The following is a 15995-nucleotide window of genomic DNA, read 5'->3' as shown; positions in this document are numbered from 1 at the left end:
CTTAACACATGTCAGTGATACATGCATACGCAGCGCGGCTCAGTGGTTTGTGCCTTAGTTCGATAATCATTAAAAAGTGCAAGAATTACATTATACTGTTCTACATATGTAACGAACTTCAAGACAAATAGCTTTTAACAAATAAAACAGTAAACATATTGCAACCAAAACTTGGCACAATAGTACTCGGAGGGCACAAAAGACTGCGCTCAGACAAGGTGGTTGGGTCGCACGCCGCCACACATACACATTGTCATCATCGTCTACAGGCCCATTAGCGTGCGGCATTATACACTTCTCCAAAGTGGCGGCGCTACGCCGGCAACTAACAGAATGTCAAGGGTGTAAAACGATGCGTACAGTGACAAGCGCAGAGACAGACTATGGTAGAGCTGGCAACACCCTTTTGTGGTTAGGCTTCGTGCGGACCTCATGGGCAGTCTTGGACGAACGGCGCGGCCGTGGTAAGGTTCTGTAGCGGCGCTGGCATCGCCAGCGCCGCTGATAAAGATGAAGTTGGCGCGACCTGCCTCGCGCAACCCAGAAGCTCTTGCTCGTGCAACAGAGAATGATTTCGGCGACTGGGGCCTAGCCAGCAACGTCAACAGCGACTCCACCGTCTCAGCCGCCGCGGTACCGGGACTCCAATACATGTGGTTCACCCACCACATCTGGTGACACCGGACGACAGCCGCGACGCATGCAACGCCGCTCCCACCGGCACTGCGCTCCTGCCCGTCCTGTCCCTCCACTTGGCCTTGCCTCTGCACGCCCACTGTTCGCACCAGGCTTTCGGCAGTTTTTCATCGCCATGTACGCACCTCCGATCCCATCCGGTGAGCTCCTTCAGCCGTATCACCGCCCCTTCCTTCCTCGGCTGCCCGGCCTGCCCGCGTTTTATTCCAGGGACACCGTTTTGCGGCTGGCGCTGCTGGACTAGCACTTTCATGTCCACAACGTGTCCAGCCAGCCGCTGCGCTATCAGCACGCCAGCCGCGAACTACAACCCGGTCTCCTGGCACAGCTGCGGTTGCCGTCTCCTGGCCCCAAGATATACGCCGACATCAAGAAGGGCCTGACGGCGTATTTTGGCTTGGAGCTCCCGCCGACTCTCTGCGCTCCTGTTCCGGACTCAGAAACTGTGGCGCCACTCGAACCATCACCCCTGGTCGCATTCCCTAACCGAGCTATTTCGGCTTTCCCTCCGCCCGCTCCTACGTCGGCGCCCCACCCCCCATCGGTCTCTCCACTATCGTCGCCACCGTATGTGCCCCCACTCACGGTTCGGCAAGTTCCACGCGAGGACGCGCCACTCTCTTGCCAACCATCTCAACATGCTGCCTCAAACTACACCCCGATCTCTCTCAAGTTTGCTTCACCGGCCCCTATGGATGGCCATCAACTTTTGATCTCCCATTCCACGGCGCCTCCTGACCACCCCTGCTTACCGGCTGTGGCGCCTGCCCTTGGGCCATCACCGGCAGCACCCTCTCTCGACCCGGGCCCGCACTCTCTTCTAGTCCCACATTCGCCTGCTTCCTCAAGCCCGACCACAGAGAGCACAACTGTCCTTAATGTTGCGAGTACCGCATGCCCGCCACCCGAGGGCCTTGTCGCACCTCACGCGCCACCCGTAACTCCTGCCACACATCCCTGTCTACCTGGCGCCTTCACCAGTGCCTGTGCCTCCGCGACATGCGAGGCAGCCCTATCGTATGCTTGCCATTCCGACACCTACGCCCCGGACTTGCTTCTTGTGCCCCCCGCCACCCGTCCCACTGCCACAGTGAGCTCGGTTTTGCATCAAGCCGCCCCTCCCCGTCGACCACTTCGACCACTTCCCTACGTGGCTGCCCGAAGCCCACGCAGCAGACCTCCAGCCCAGTATCGTGTGCTGTCGTTTCAGCATCGCCAGCGGCTGAGGCATCCTCTTTTCTTCTACGGCTGCGGTTTCCGCACGCCATCCCTTCGTCTGCACCCGCTGGGCCGGCGCAAAGCCCGTATCGCCCGTAAATCCCGCCATTGGTGCATTTTCTGCAATGACATTTTCCGGCCTGCTTCAACCAAACTGGCGGCCCCGCCAGTATACCTTCCGACTGCGGCACGCCTAGCTCGCCTCCTTTTCCTCGACTTCTCCCGCCTGTTCCTCACGTCAACATCCTCATACTTTGGCTCCACTGGCCCTTTGCGCAGCAGCCAGGCTCGACCGCCTTTGTTTTACCCACCCGGCGGCTTTCACGAACCTAACCGTGTCCTGGACTTGATTCACCTGTACAAACTTGTACATATCGTTTTTTTTCCTTTAACGCGCACCGCGCTAGGGGGGGGGGGGGGGGGGGGGCTGATGGCTACCAGCGGTGTCGATGCTTCTAGCCACGACGTCCTTCGGGAGACCATCCGGAGCGTCGTAGGCGAAGAGCTTCAAAAGCTCTTTCCAGCCCCACAGTCGCCGCAGCTTTCTTCTATTTCGGACATTATTCGTGAAGAGGTCCAACAGGCGCTCACGCCGCCGGACCCTCTTCAACCGAACACAACACCCAAGATGATGACATGCGCCGCAGCCGTTTGCCGTCCACCGCCGCCTCCAAGTCGACCCGATACACCTGTCCACATTCGCCGCCAACCAGTCCTTCCTTGCCCTTCTCAGGTCCCCTCTCGGAAGAGGGACGTCTGGCGTACTGCCAATCAGCGCCCTCTGTGCTGCCCCTGCGGTGCGCCCGGTCACGTCTACTGCAACTGTCGTTACCGACGTATGGGTCTGCGGGGATATAGTGCCGATGCGCCCCGACCGCAGCGTGGTCAATGGCCTAGAGAAATGAGCGATTAGCTGGCTGCGGCACCCGAAGCACCACGTTACTATGCTAGGTCGCCGTTTCCACGTCATTTCTCGTCTGCGCGACGCTCTTCTGCCGACATTTCGCGCGGAAGGTCTCCTAGTCCCCGTCGGGAAAACTAGAAGCGGCAATCTTTGGGGGCAAAGTTGCTCACCGGCGACATGTCCAAGATCATCCACCACTGCACAGACATGACCGACCGCTTCTACGGCGCACCGACTATCACAAGCTCGATAACACGCCTCGCCGCATCAATTCTCTGCCGCAACGAACCCGCCTGGCGCCGCCACACCGCAGCCGTGAGCGGACTCCGCGACGTTCCCGTACACCTACGGCTACAACTGCTGATCTGAATGAACATTTAAGTCGACGGTTCCGACGTCACCGCTCATGTGGACACCGGCGCCGACTACTTGGTAATGAGTGGACCTTTTGCCGCGACTCTGAAAAAGGTGACCTCACCTTGGACGGGCCCACAGCTTCGTACTGCCGGGGCCATTTGATCATCCCAGCTGTCAAGTGCACGTCACGAGTGACCATCGAAGAGGACACGTATCTGGCCGCCTTCGTCGTACTCGACCAGTGTTCACAGGACGTAATCCTCGAAATGATTTTTTGAGCAGAAAACGGCGCGGTCATTCATCTTAAATCAAAGTCAGTGACGTTCTCCACCGAGAAAGCAATCCACAGTGCTTCCGAACGTGCCACGGCTCCTTACATCCTTGATGACGACACCATTCCACCCCGTTCGAGTGTTGTGGTATCTGTCGTCGCGCATACACTGCGGAAGTTTGAAGGTGTCGTCGAAAGCAAAGGAATTATGCTTTTCGACCGCTGTCTTGCTGTCACCAGAGCGGTCGTTTGCGCCGAAAACTGAGAAACCGAAGTACTGCTTACGAATTTTGGAGGTGAGCACCAACATCTCAGCCTTGGGACCACTGTGGCTCACAATCATGGTATCGCCGACATTCGACGAGCACCCAGCCTTGCCATGGTGTCGTCAACAGAAGTTCACACCGGTGTTGCAGATTTCCAGTACGACATTAACCCCGCGCTTTCGCCGCAGCAGCGAGAGCAAGTAGAAAATCTACCCCAGCGCTACGATCTCCCGCATTCACGCGTGACAATATTACTCCTGGCAGTCCCTCCAATATATGTTATCATTAATACGCTGTAATAACGCAGGTGCTGAGGAGACTCCGAAAGGTAGCCTGTTTACAGCAAACAGCCCTTTATGCGTATTGAACGTGAGAAGGAAGGAAAACGTTTATTGAGCTCTAGAGAGTAGGCGAGCAATTTGGCGGAGTCAGGTGTGTCGTCCATCTTCTTAGCAATGGTCGTCTGCCCCTAGTCCAGGGCTCCGCTGGATGCCGCTGCCAGCTGTGCTCGCCGGATTAGCCCAAGTTGGACGTCCTGACGGTCGCTGGAGAGCATTCCTTTCCATTGCTCCGCACTCGGGTTTTGTATTTTTGGTGCCACCTCTATTTTCTGGCAGGCCCACGTTATGTGATAGAGCGTGGGTGTTTCATGGCACCATGGGCATTTGTCTGTGTATTGTGTGGGTTGTATTTTGTTCAGTGTATTTAGATTCGGGTATGAACCCGTCTGTAGCAGCCTCCAGCCGACGGCGTCTTCACTGGAGAGAGATTTATGTGGTGGGGGGTACCGTTTCCTGCAGCCCTTGTAGTGGTTTAAGATTGCCGAGTAATCTCTAGGGACAGGTTCGGCTTCCTCGAGGTCGCTTGTGGAGGGAGCCCGGTAGAAAGTGTACCATCGAGCTCCCCTGTCTTCCGCTTGGTTGCCTTCCACTCCCGCGTGTCCCGGCGTCCATACCATCGTATGTTTTATTGGTTCTTCATCTGTGCTTTGTTTGGGTCGGTCCCCAGAGCGGAGTATGCGGAGCGCTTTGTGACCTATTCTGCCTAACATGAAGTTTCGGCATGCCGTTTGAGAGTCGGTTAGTATTGTTAAGGATCGCTTAGTCCGGTAGCCCTCCGCTGCCGCTAGAGCGACGGCCACTTCTTCAGCCTCGACTACAGTGCAGTCCCGTAGCGACGCACTGATGATTTCCCGCATGTCCGAGTTTATCACAGCCGCTTCCGCGTTGGGGTTGTTTTGTCCCGTCCTTCTGGGGTATGTGGCTGCGTCCACATACACTGTTGTTGTCTGGCGGGCTAGTGATTTTTGGATGCACTCGGCTCTCGCCTTTCTGCGTTCTTCGTGTAGGTTGGGGTCCATGTTCTTGGGGATCAGGGTCACTCTAATTGTGCCTCGTATGCCGTCCGGGAAAGTCGCGGTTCGCTGGATTTCTTGTATTTGTTCGTTGCATCCCAACTTCCGCAGAAGCTCCCTGCCAGATGGAGTCTGCGGTAGTCTCTGCAACTGGGCGACGTGTTGTGCCTCTCTCAGTTCTTCAAAGTTGTTATGAAGTCCTAGTGCTAAAAGCTTCTCTGTGAATGTGCATTGCGGTAGATGGAGTGCTGTTTTGTATGCTTTGCGTATAATCGCATCAATCTGTTGGATTTTGCTTTTGATTGGGTTGTAGTATGGAAGACTGTAGGTGACTCGGCTGATCACCAGGCTCCGGACCAGCTTTAGCGTGCCATCTCGCATGCCCGAGCGTTTATGGGAGACGTGCGTGATCATGCGGGCTACTTGTATGGTGGAAGCTTTCAGTAGAGCAAGTGCATGTGTACAGCGTTGGTTTGATTGTATCTACATGCCCAAGACTCTTATGAGTGTTTTCTCTGGTGTGGGTTCCCTTCTAGGTAGACGTGAGAAGCTTTTTAGAGTCCTCCGAAATTTCCACTCGTCATTAGGCTTTGTTTAGATCCAGCTCTGAAAAGTACCGCCCTCAGGCAAGTGCACCTAGTGTCCCACAAAGCCTAGGGAGGGGGTGCTGCTCTTTGTCTAGAACACGGTTCGGAGTCGTCTCCGCATACAGGTATTGCCCCGTCCTTTTTAACAACCAGCGTGATAGGTGTGGTAAACACGCTAGTAGAAACTTGTGGTATCACACCTATCTCTTCGAGTTTTCCCAGCTCTTCCTCGACTGCAGAACGTAGTGCGAAAGGCATGTTTCTAGCTTTGAGAAACGTTGGACGTTTTTCCTTATGAAATCAGCTACCTTGCTCACCTTTTATTTTGCGAAGAGTGTCGTCAAAAATGGCGCTATTTTTGTCTAGGAGTACGTCACGTGCCGCAGCTCTTTTTGATTGTAATAATTGCAGATTTCGTCTCAGTCCAAGCGAAATTTATCGAGCCACTCGCGTCCTAGAAGAGCTGGTCCGCCGTAGTCTACGACCTACAGCGGAAGGTCAGCGACTTGATCCTTGTACCTAACGGCTGCTTTGAAGACGCCGCAGGGCTGGACAACTTTTTCTGTGTATGTTGTCAGTCACAGCTTCGTCGGCTCGAGTTTTAAAGGCGGCCTAATTTTGTAGAACTGTTGCCTTCACATTACAGACACCGTAGCGCCTGTGTCTAGCTCCATACGCAAAGGTACACCTTGAATTTTGTCGTCGACTGTAATGGGACGCCGGGTTTTCTGAGACAGCATCTGGACGTTTCCTGTGTCGTCACTTTCAGGAGTGCGTATCCACTTCCTTGAACTCATTGGCTTCGGCTTCGGACCACGGCAGGCACGCTGAATGTGGCCTTTCTTGCTACAGTTTGTGCACTTATCTGCAATATGCAGACAAGCGCGGGGAAAATGCTTGTCAGAGCCGCAGCGATAACACACGTCGTCGTAGGTGCGGTTGATTCCAACCCTGCTCTTCAGACCTCGTTTGCCCAGCTTCAGCGCTTCTTTCCTGCGTCGTGCCTTGCTTCCGACACCCTCGTCGCCAGTTGTGGTGTTCGCGGGTCCCGTCAAGAAAGAAGAGATAAGCATTAAGTGCGTACTTTATTGGGCGATAGCTGCGATGCTCTCTGGCTGCTCCCATGTAGGTGCTCGCTTTTTGAAGAGCCACTGCTGACGTCACTTATCACGGTGGTAACACTGCAGCGGCACGCGCCAGTTGCAGCGACTGGTGTCGAGGTGTTTGTGGCGGTGAATTTGAAAACTTGCGAGCTGGCGGGCTCTTCCGGCCCGCTCGAAGAATGTGTCGACGTGTGCATATGCGTCGGTGTCATCCTCGCAGTGACCAGTGGGTAGCATAGCATCGAGCATAGCGGTGACACGATGCCCGTGCACCAGTTTGCAAAGGATAACAAGGGTCGTGTCCTGTTCAGTAGTATTGTAGGAAAAGGTTGCATACGGTAGACCTTCGTCCCTTGTGCGATGTTCCATATCGACATACACAGAGAGCATGTACTCGAAAGTCCGGTTGAGGTGCCCATTCAGTCGGTTTGTTACCGCATAAGCCGTGCTCTTCCGGTGACTGGAGTGTGTAAGCTCAAAAAGCGATCTCATTGGTTGGCTTCTACTAGTGGTGCCGCGGTCCGTGATGACGAATGATGGTGCATTGTGACGCAAGAGTAAGGGCTTTAATAAAAGTGGGCCACTTGTGCAGCGGTGGCGCGAGGTAGCGGTTGTGTCTCGGCGCAGCGCGCTAAGTAGTCTGTGGCTAGAGGAATCCCTTTCTTCTTAGAGGAAGACTCTGCAGATGAGCCCAGCAGGTCCATTCACAATTGCTGGAAAGGTACTGTAAACGGTGGTGTGTAGCTCTATAGGTTTCGCGGGTGGCGCATTTTGCCGCTGGCAGTTGCGGCATGTCTTCACGTAGTGCTTGATTGAAGACAACAACCTCGGTCTATAACACTTCGCGCAAATGCGCGTCAATGTTCGGGTGACACCTATATGGCCGGAAAACGGCCGGTCGTGGCAGGCGTGAAACATTTTTTTGAAGTAGTCGGATGCACACAACGAGAAGTGTCGTTGTTACGGGCGATGCTCTTTTTGTAGACAGCGTGATCTCGGTGGCTGCACGAGCACAAATCCCTGACAAAGGCCAGTGGAACAGCAGCGTCAAGGCCTTCGACATCGTCGATAAGCGGGCGTAACTCAAAGCAACCAGTTGACGCTGGGTCGTCTCAGGCGTCGTGGCGCAAAGAAAAGGAACTCGTCTCCGGTGTCAGGCGTGGCAAAACCAGCAGGTGCACACGACAAAAAATTGACATCATTGTGTTTACGGCCGGATTTTAGACACCTGTGATGTGTTCTTGGAAGCGGATGCTCCACCTCGCATGCTGTCATCGCGAGGGGTCTTTGAGGTTGGCTAGCCAGCATAATGTGCGGTGGTCACTCAGAGCACGAAAAGTGAGACCATAGAGATGAGATCGGAACTTGTAGACGCCCAGGCTACCTCAAGACATTCCTTTTCTGACATCACGTAGTTTGCTTCTGTTTTAGACAGAAATAGCGAAACCGGCTGAGCTGTTTCTCGAAACTAGCAGCAAAAATGGCATCGTCAAGGTAAAGGCATGCTTGCCATTTCATTCGATAGAGAACGATGTCCATCATTCGTTGGAAGATTGCTGCCGCAGAAAAGAGGCCGCTTCTCCACCAGTAAGTGTACAAAACTACCGGGAACACTAAAGTCTGCTTACGTGCTGTGAATGCGAAAGATTTGTGCGCTACTGCTGTTTCTGTTGCTGTGTCTGCGTAACTTTATTCGCGCTGGTCACCAAACCACGCACCATTCGGAGCCCATATTTGCAGAATTGCTAATTCTCTGCTTAAGAGCGGTGGTCTCGGGTTCAATCCCTGGACCTGGACGAATTTTGTCTTTAACTACGAAGTTTTTGAGAAAGCTGTTTAGCTTTCCTTTGTAGCCGTGTGGATGCGCTTGGGTGGATGCCAATGAATGATTACTTTCTTCGCGGTTAAACGATGCGTCAGTACACTAGCACTAGGCTGTTCATGTCACAGCCACCCAAATAGGGATTGTGCGACCCATATTGCTCCTCCTGAGCACCTTTTCACGTAGCTGGTGCGTCCCTTTGAACTTATACGAGCTTACTCCTTTTCACTGCAGCTTGCGTGCCACTCCGCCGAACTTTTCTGAAGTTACTTACATTAGTACCACAGCTTACCCGAGCTTCCTCCTATTGGCTGCAGCTTGCGCGGTGCTCCTCTGAACTTACCGGAGTTTGCCCGAGTGACTGCTGAGTTAACGAATAACTCAGGTAAGCTCGGGTAGTTCACTTCCTGTTCTCAATTTCTGTCCACATTACCTGTGGATGCCACGACTGAGTCAAGTAATGCTTACGCATTAAAAACACCTGAAAAAGTAGCTTTGGGACAGCACAGAAGACTGCGCTCCGAAAAGATGGCTCACTCGCGCACAGCCACTCACACGCTGTCTTCGTCGTCTACTCTTCCATTAGCACGCGGCAGTACTGTACGTGTGTGATGTGAGTTCCTGTTGTTGCACTGTTTTTTTTTTTTATTGATAATTTTTGTATGTGTTCGAAAAAACTGTTATTGAGGGAAATTATTTGGTTGTATTACAAGCAACGATTGAAACACAAATAAGGAAACTAAGGTGGCAACAGAGAAAGACCGGCATTGTAGTTCCTAAAGAGGAAATATAAGCCAGGTTGATAAACACTTCTGGAGAAGAACCTTCGCACCTTCGAAATGAAAATATCGTGAGCTAGTATTGAGCTTCCCATGGCTAAGAGTTTCTTATTTTCCTGTTTGCGTCTTAGTTGTCTTGTTCGCGTTTCATTTCTTGTTTATAGTAGACGTAGTGCATTTTGAACTGCACTGAGAAATTCACTCTGGTCTTTTCTGTTGTTTGACGCCCAATATCCTGTGCAAACGCATTAGTTGGCTGCATTGAAACTGAGACGCCTAACTCGATTTCTGTTCATTGTAAGTTAACTTGATATGTACTCTCTGTTTTTATTATTGTACTTTTATTTTCAATGCTTTGTCGGTTCTGTAGAGCCAAATGAGGATTTCGGAGGTCACGATGAGCTGCTTATAGAAGCTTTTTGCTCTGCAATTCCTCCACCTATTTCTGAAAAAAGAAAAGGGATCTTTTTATTCATTGACATCAGTACAAAGATATCTAAACTACAACGTCTGAGGCATTTGAGGTGCACTTTGGAAACCTGGTGTGCGCAGCGTTCTACTGCAGGATTACGTAGAAGCCAAGCTAGTATCAACTATATTCCCTTTGCAGAACAGCTCACAGGAAATTTAAAAACAAGTTAGACGTTTACGGCATACAGGCGATTAGATGCATCTGTACCGCACAAAATTTGCACGGATGTTCCTTGTTTTCAAGCGCGCATATATTTCAAACGACAATACACGCTGAGGGAACAAGAACAATGCAAATTGCTTGACGAAAAGCAGTGAAGGATGGAATGACTTTCTTGTATGACACGAATAAAAGCAAATTGTAAACAATGTCATTTAAGTGCACCCATTCTCTCCTTGTTGGCTGGATGAACACTCTGTCTCTTTGTAGTTAGAGAGATAGCAAGTTACATCTTTTCTTGAATCATTCAAAAATAGAGCCATGTTCTGCTATGTTTCGACTTAACTAATCGAAATGCTTGAACAGAGCAGCAGTGTTATCCTATCGTGGCTCGCAGGCGCGTTCAACGCAACGTGCTGCATTGTGCGTGTGAAGGTGGTCCGTTAACAAGTTCAGTTAGCCGGGGCTTACTTTTATACACCACAAGCCCTCCCAGTTTTCTATTTCTCAGTGCAGTATTCTGTTCGTACTACTAGCAACGCGGGTCAGAGCGCGCGGAATCTGTGAACGGTCAACATAGCCGTTATCCTCGCGATGGCTCAAAAAAGATGGATCCGTCCACATCGCTCCTACAAGGTATTTTCACGGGGCGCTCACAATAGCAAGACGAAGTCAGCCGGACATCCCGACTGGAGCGTGAAGAACAGAGGCCCCAATCCTCCGTGCGCTGAGAAAAGCGACGGCAGGGGAAGAAATGATCTTTTACTAAGGTTGTTGCGGATGGAAGCCCACGACCTCTTCGTAAGCGGTGGCCATTCTTAGATGGAGACTTCAAGTTTACCCTTATTAGCGCCTGGTTCTGGCGGCGTCAGCTTTACCCTGTGGTGAACCACCGTCACTGAAACAGGTGCTGCTTCACAAGAGCATCATCAACATCGCCATCGGAGTGTGAGCCCTCGCTGCCGGGTACGCTCTGAGGGGGCAACAGTACCAGCCCTGCCGTGGCGGCTCCCCAAGTCGGCATGAGAGATCTTTGATTGGACGTTCAAGAAGTTCCGAGATAGCCCAGCTGCAGAGTTCGGGACATGAGAGGTTATAAAACCCGCCGCATGGCTGTGTTATGGTATATATTTTACAAACCTTCTGGTTTCTGCCTTCATCTCATATACCTTCAGCGAACTGTAAATATGTAAAATAAACTTGTACAGTCTCGGTTTTAACCCTCCCCGGCTCTCTTGAGCCCGTCACTGGCAGCCTCACTGCTTTCCCGACACGACACTCTACTTGAGCCACGAGAGCACCAAGATAGATTAAAATAGTATTAGGCCTTAGATCACCGATAATAGTGTGCGATTTTTGTTTGTAATTGGCTTTTGCCTGCCCATCAGCGCGAGGGCATGCCGTACTAAGTTGCCTAAAAGAGAAAAAAACATCACACCCATTGCGCCTTGTTACAGTGTAAACCTTTTAAACGCGCACAATGAAGCGATGTTTAAAGACAGAAATTCCTATTGATAATTCACGTATGCTTACTAAATTATCATTGAAAAATAATGCAACCGCATTTACAAAGACTAAGTATGTATTCTTCCATTTTCCATTATCGGAACATTGGCGTTTCCCATATACAGATTGCTAATCTCGTCAGAAGCAGCTTTTATGGCCTCGCCGTGCAAGTTTCTTCTTGATATATGAACACAACCTCATGGCTGCTCGACAATGTTATAGTTGCGGACAATATCTTCGGACTTTAAAAATAAAAAGATGTAGAGAGAACCCCTCTGCTTGCATACAGTTTTTATTTCTACCCTGCAAACTGTATCGAATTCCGCGCCTCAGACGCCGTGTTAGGCAAAGGATTTGTTGAGCAATGCTTTTTACATCATACTTCCTATACGCACGTCCTGTACAGTGAAGAAGTGACCACCCTTTTTACGTGTCTGGATCTGTCTTCATCTCTTCAAGCGGAGTACGTGCTAGATGAGGTGGGGGATGCGGCGCGGGACTACACCCTTCATGTGCTCCAACTTTCGCTTCGTGCAATTTATTGCCGTCACCCAGAGGGACGTGTGGCATGAGACACCACAAACTCTTTCAGGCGCCTCTAAGACGCCCCATGTAACCGGGCGATGACAGTCCGAACACAATGGGCAGGTACAGCCACGTATCGTGCGCTTGGGACGCTATATACGAAAGCTTTTATGGGTAACATCCAGAAATTTTTGCCCATATATTTGAGGGAGATAAAGCGATAGCGTTCACATTAGGCGGTGTAATTCAGAATTCAAGGGTAGCAGTACCGTCTGCCTGAATTTCGCTATTGTGAAAGGTCATTGTTCCAAAAAAAAGAACTTTTGCATAAAATTAACTACCAGGACAGACGTGGAGACATTAGTTCTTTATCTTTATTTATTGAAATCAGCAACTGTTTCCACTACTTTTGTTCTGTATTGTTCATTTAAGGTTGTCTTTTTCTGCGACCGGGCTTCTCAAACACGCGGATGTCACAAGGCCAAAAATATGTTCATTTACCAGAAACAATTCATATGACTTAAATTAGCCGTTAGCAACTATTATAGTGGCGATGGTTTTCACATATATTTACAGCATGCGAAAAAACAAAAAATAAGGGTGTTTTTTTTAATTGGTTCGTATATTCTAGTTTTAGACATTGCCAAGTAAAATGCTAATGTGATATCTCTTGAAGACACAGGGTAACTGCTGGAATCTTCCGATTTTCAGACGTCTTCAGAGGTACTTGCTTTATTTCCGCAGCAATTGTACCTCCTCAGTTATCTTATTATAATCGTTGCTTTATTCTTTGAGAACATATGAACTTGTTTGGTATTCGTCACCTGAAGCACATCAACGTTTTATTTGCTAATATAGGTTTATCTATTATTAGTCCCCTGTTTTGCTTTAAGGAAATAAGTTTGAAAATATTGTTACAGATCCGAAGATCCACGTACTGGATGGCGTCGATATTACTCCAAATGCACATTCTTTTCTACGCCTTGCAATCCTTTTCGTTCGTGTCAGGAGCAACATTTCCCCCTGAGTACGTCACGTTTAGGTCAAGTAAGTAAAGGCACACATCTTCCGACATAAGTACACCTTACCGGCAGGGATGATCTATAACAACGGCATCACCGATATCGTGAGCCTCGGCTTAAAAAAAAATACGTTTCCTAGAAGGTCGACGGTTTGCGCTTGGTTTAAGGCAAGTGATCTAGCCACCCAGTTAAAAGTGCGAATTCTCTAACATACACAATTTACTGTCTGCCTACCGATGCCACTCTGAATAAGAGCACACTGACCAGGCCGGCTATGACCGAATCACTTGAAAGGTGGTTTACTACAAGTCAAAGGTCCGTATACTTGCGAGCCGGCGTCTTTAATTGGATGTGGTCAACCACGAAACAAGATCACATTAGAGGCCTTGTGAATTTAATGCAGCATACAAAAAAGTTCATGCTTAGGTCCCAAAACATTTAGTGAGAATACGAAGTTGATGTGTTTAATATTGACACGGATGTGCCGGACCTGCTTAGTGTATGAATCGTTGCCGCTCTTTGCCGTATTCAGTGGATGCAGCAAATTTGTGTTGGAAGAGAAAATTTTAGCCTCCCTTATAATGGTCAGCAGACAAGCATGTACTGTATAGCCGGGGAATAGAAAAAGCATCCATAAAGTGGTAAAGTGGTCGAAAGTGCTATGAGGATTGCACAGCTATCAAAGTACAGCACAGGAACAATGATAAAATACACAAAGTGTGGGTAATGAGAGCAGCTTTTTAATCTGAAATTTCAAAATAAGAATAATTTTCTACGTAATTCAGGCAGGGAACTGCAGCGAATGTGTTAAAAACCGTCCAGAAAAAGCAGAAGTGTGTGTCTGTAGATAGAAGGACAAAGTTTACTACAGAAAGCGATGCATTTAAAGGGTCAAGAAAAACATTTATATACACGAAATTATGACCATGGGTGCGTGTCACGTGTGATAAGTAAGCAGGTGAGCAAGAATGAGTCGACTGTGTTTGCAGATAACCTGAAGTCATGAACAGCCGCTTAAATATATCCACGAAATAGAAAATATATCTGATTATTTATGCTAACATGATGCAGGCGTGCAAGCGCCTGTGACATGGCGTGGCCAATGAAGCCTAAGACTAAACAACATCTTTCATGGGTTCAAGCGTATAAATGCATGTAGAAGTTCAAATAGGTCAGCGGAAATTCATAGTGTCGAACTTTTTTTCAAAAGGAGGGTGCGAGTAGCGCCAGGAAGGGAATTCAAATGTATCGGTTATGTAAATAAAAACTATATTTGACCATGTCAATCTGGGTAGATAAGTTAAACTTTTGTTACATCAACTGTCGCCAATGATGGTGATAGTTCTTGAGTCATCTAAAAACTTGTTCTCACCACCGAAAAATGTAATAACCACTAGCTAGGAATCCATATATTTTTGTGTTTAGACTTCATGTGCCACTAACCAAGTGCATGGCGTAGAGAGCGGATAGTGAAATAATGTGTGGAGTAGATTTAAGTATTCAGTATGACTACTTTAGGAAAGCGACATGATCAAGAAGATGACAGATAAAAAGGTGAGAAATTTAGCCCATGTCAGTGAAGTATGATGGATGCACGCTTGTCCAAATAAGAATGGCACGCTGGGTGAGTTCGTTTGAGATGCTAACGGTGACAAACAGCGACTTTCCTGTTGTGTCTCCTTTGTCCCTGTCTTTTGCGCTGTTCACTGCCGTTAGCTTTTCAGAACTGATTCGGCTTGTTTACATTATCTGCCAATTAGGGATTCCAAAAAACACAAACGCATTCTAGCATTACTTACACGCAGGTTTTGTATGGAAGAACCTAACAGCCTGGCGGAACCCGCATAGTGTGGCGCTACTATCTGAGCCCTTGATGTTTTTTTAGAACTAAAATAGGTTGTTTTCACGGCTTGACTTATATTTTGTGGATGAAAGGCGCAAGTATACACATGTATCACTAGCCTTCTTGTTCAAATGCTGCAGTTATTTTATGAAAAAAAAATTAAATTAGCACGCATTGCAGAAGACAAGTAGTTTTTGAGAGAAATTTATGTTGATTTACCTGGTAGTGCTCCTCTTTTGTAAGCTGCAGTAAACTTTGATGAGAAGTTGAAGAGTAATTCATTTATGCCACAGAGCTTACAAGTGTCTGCGTATGGGCGTAAGTTTGTAAAAAAAATACGAGCGGTAGATCATGAGATAGCAATAAGAAACTTAGTGGGCACAAAACGAATCTTTGTGGGACAACCTGGTGAAATATCAATGACAGGTCACATAGTTATGCAGTCAAGAAAACTGTGCACCCAGTTAAATTAAGCAGATTCCTGTATGAAACACTTCAGCTTCTTCGAGGTTTATTTTATAGGAACAGTGTCATCCTTTTTCGATGAGTTGATTAATGTATTGTTAAACTGTAACCCATACGAAGATGATGGCTTAAGCGATGAGAGAACTCAGGATATATGATTACAGGTGTACTTAACGACGAAACTGGTGCTGGAGGTTACTTAGGAGCTTGTTCGTATAAATATTCGTAACCTGCCAATAATCATATGATGATGATGATGATGATGAATTTTCATGGCGCAAGGGCATCTATGGCCAAAGAGCGCCATGACACAAGCTATCGTCTTTTTCTTAAGGTGCGGTCAAAGCCCCATTTCCCAAGCATTGCGCCCTTAATAAGCCGAGCACCAGGCCTAGGGAAAGCTTCTAGCCATTGTATTACCCGTGGGTACCAGGCAACGCTGGGGATCGATCCCCGAACCTCCCGCATACCAGGTGGAAGTTCAACCACTTGGCCACCGCTGCGGTGCAAATAATCATATGGGAAAGTTGGACGTTAAACAATCTAAAAATTAGCAGTGGCTTAGCTCTGCTATGCCAGTATATACGTAGTGAAAGCTAAGGCATAGCTTGGTTAGCCTTGGTTAACCTTGATTGCAAGTCCACGT

The 15995-nt window shown here is 48.8% G+C and overlaps 1 pseudogene; it reads right to left on the bottom strand.

The window, feature by feature from the left end:
* Window positions 1–6015: 6015 nt before the first annotated feature.
* Window positions 6016–6726, bottom strand: LOC144120067 (uncharacterized; annotated as a pseudogene).
* Window positions 6727–15995: the final 9269 nt, after the last annotated feature.

This window comes from Amblyomma americanum, chromosome 2 (assembly GCF_052857255.1).
Source record: "Amblyomma americanum isolate KBUSLIRL-KWMA chromosome 2, ASM5285725v1, whole genome shotgun sequence".
NCBI classification, from domain to species: domain Eukaryota; kingdom Metazoa; phylum Arthropoda; class Arachnida; order Ixodida; family Ixodidae; genus Amblyomma; species Amblyomma americanum.
Note: the sequence above shows the minus strand (reverse complement) of the source record. Positions and strands in the feature narration are given on the sequence as shown.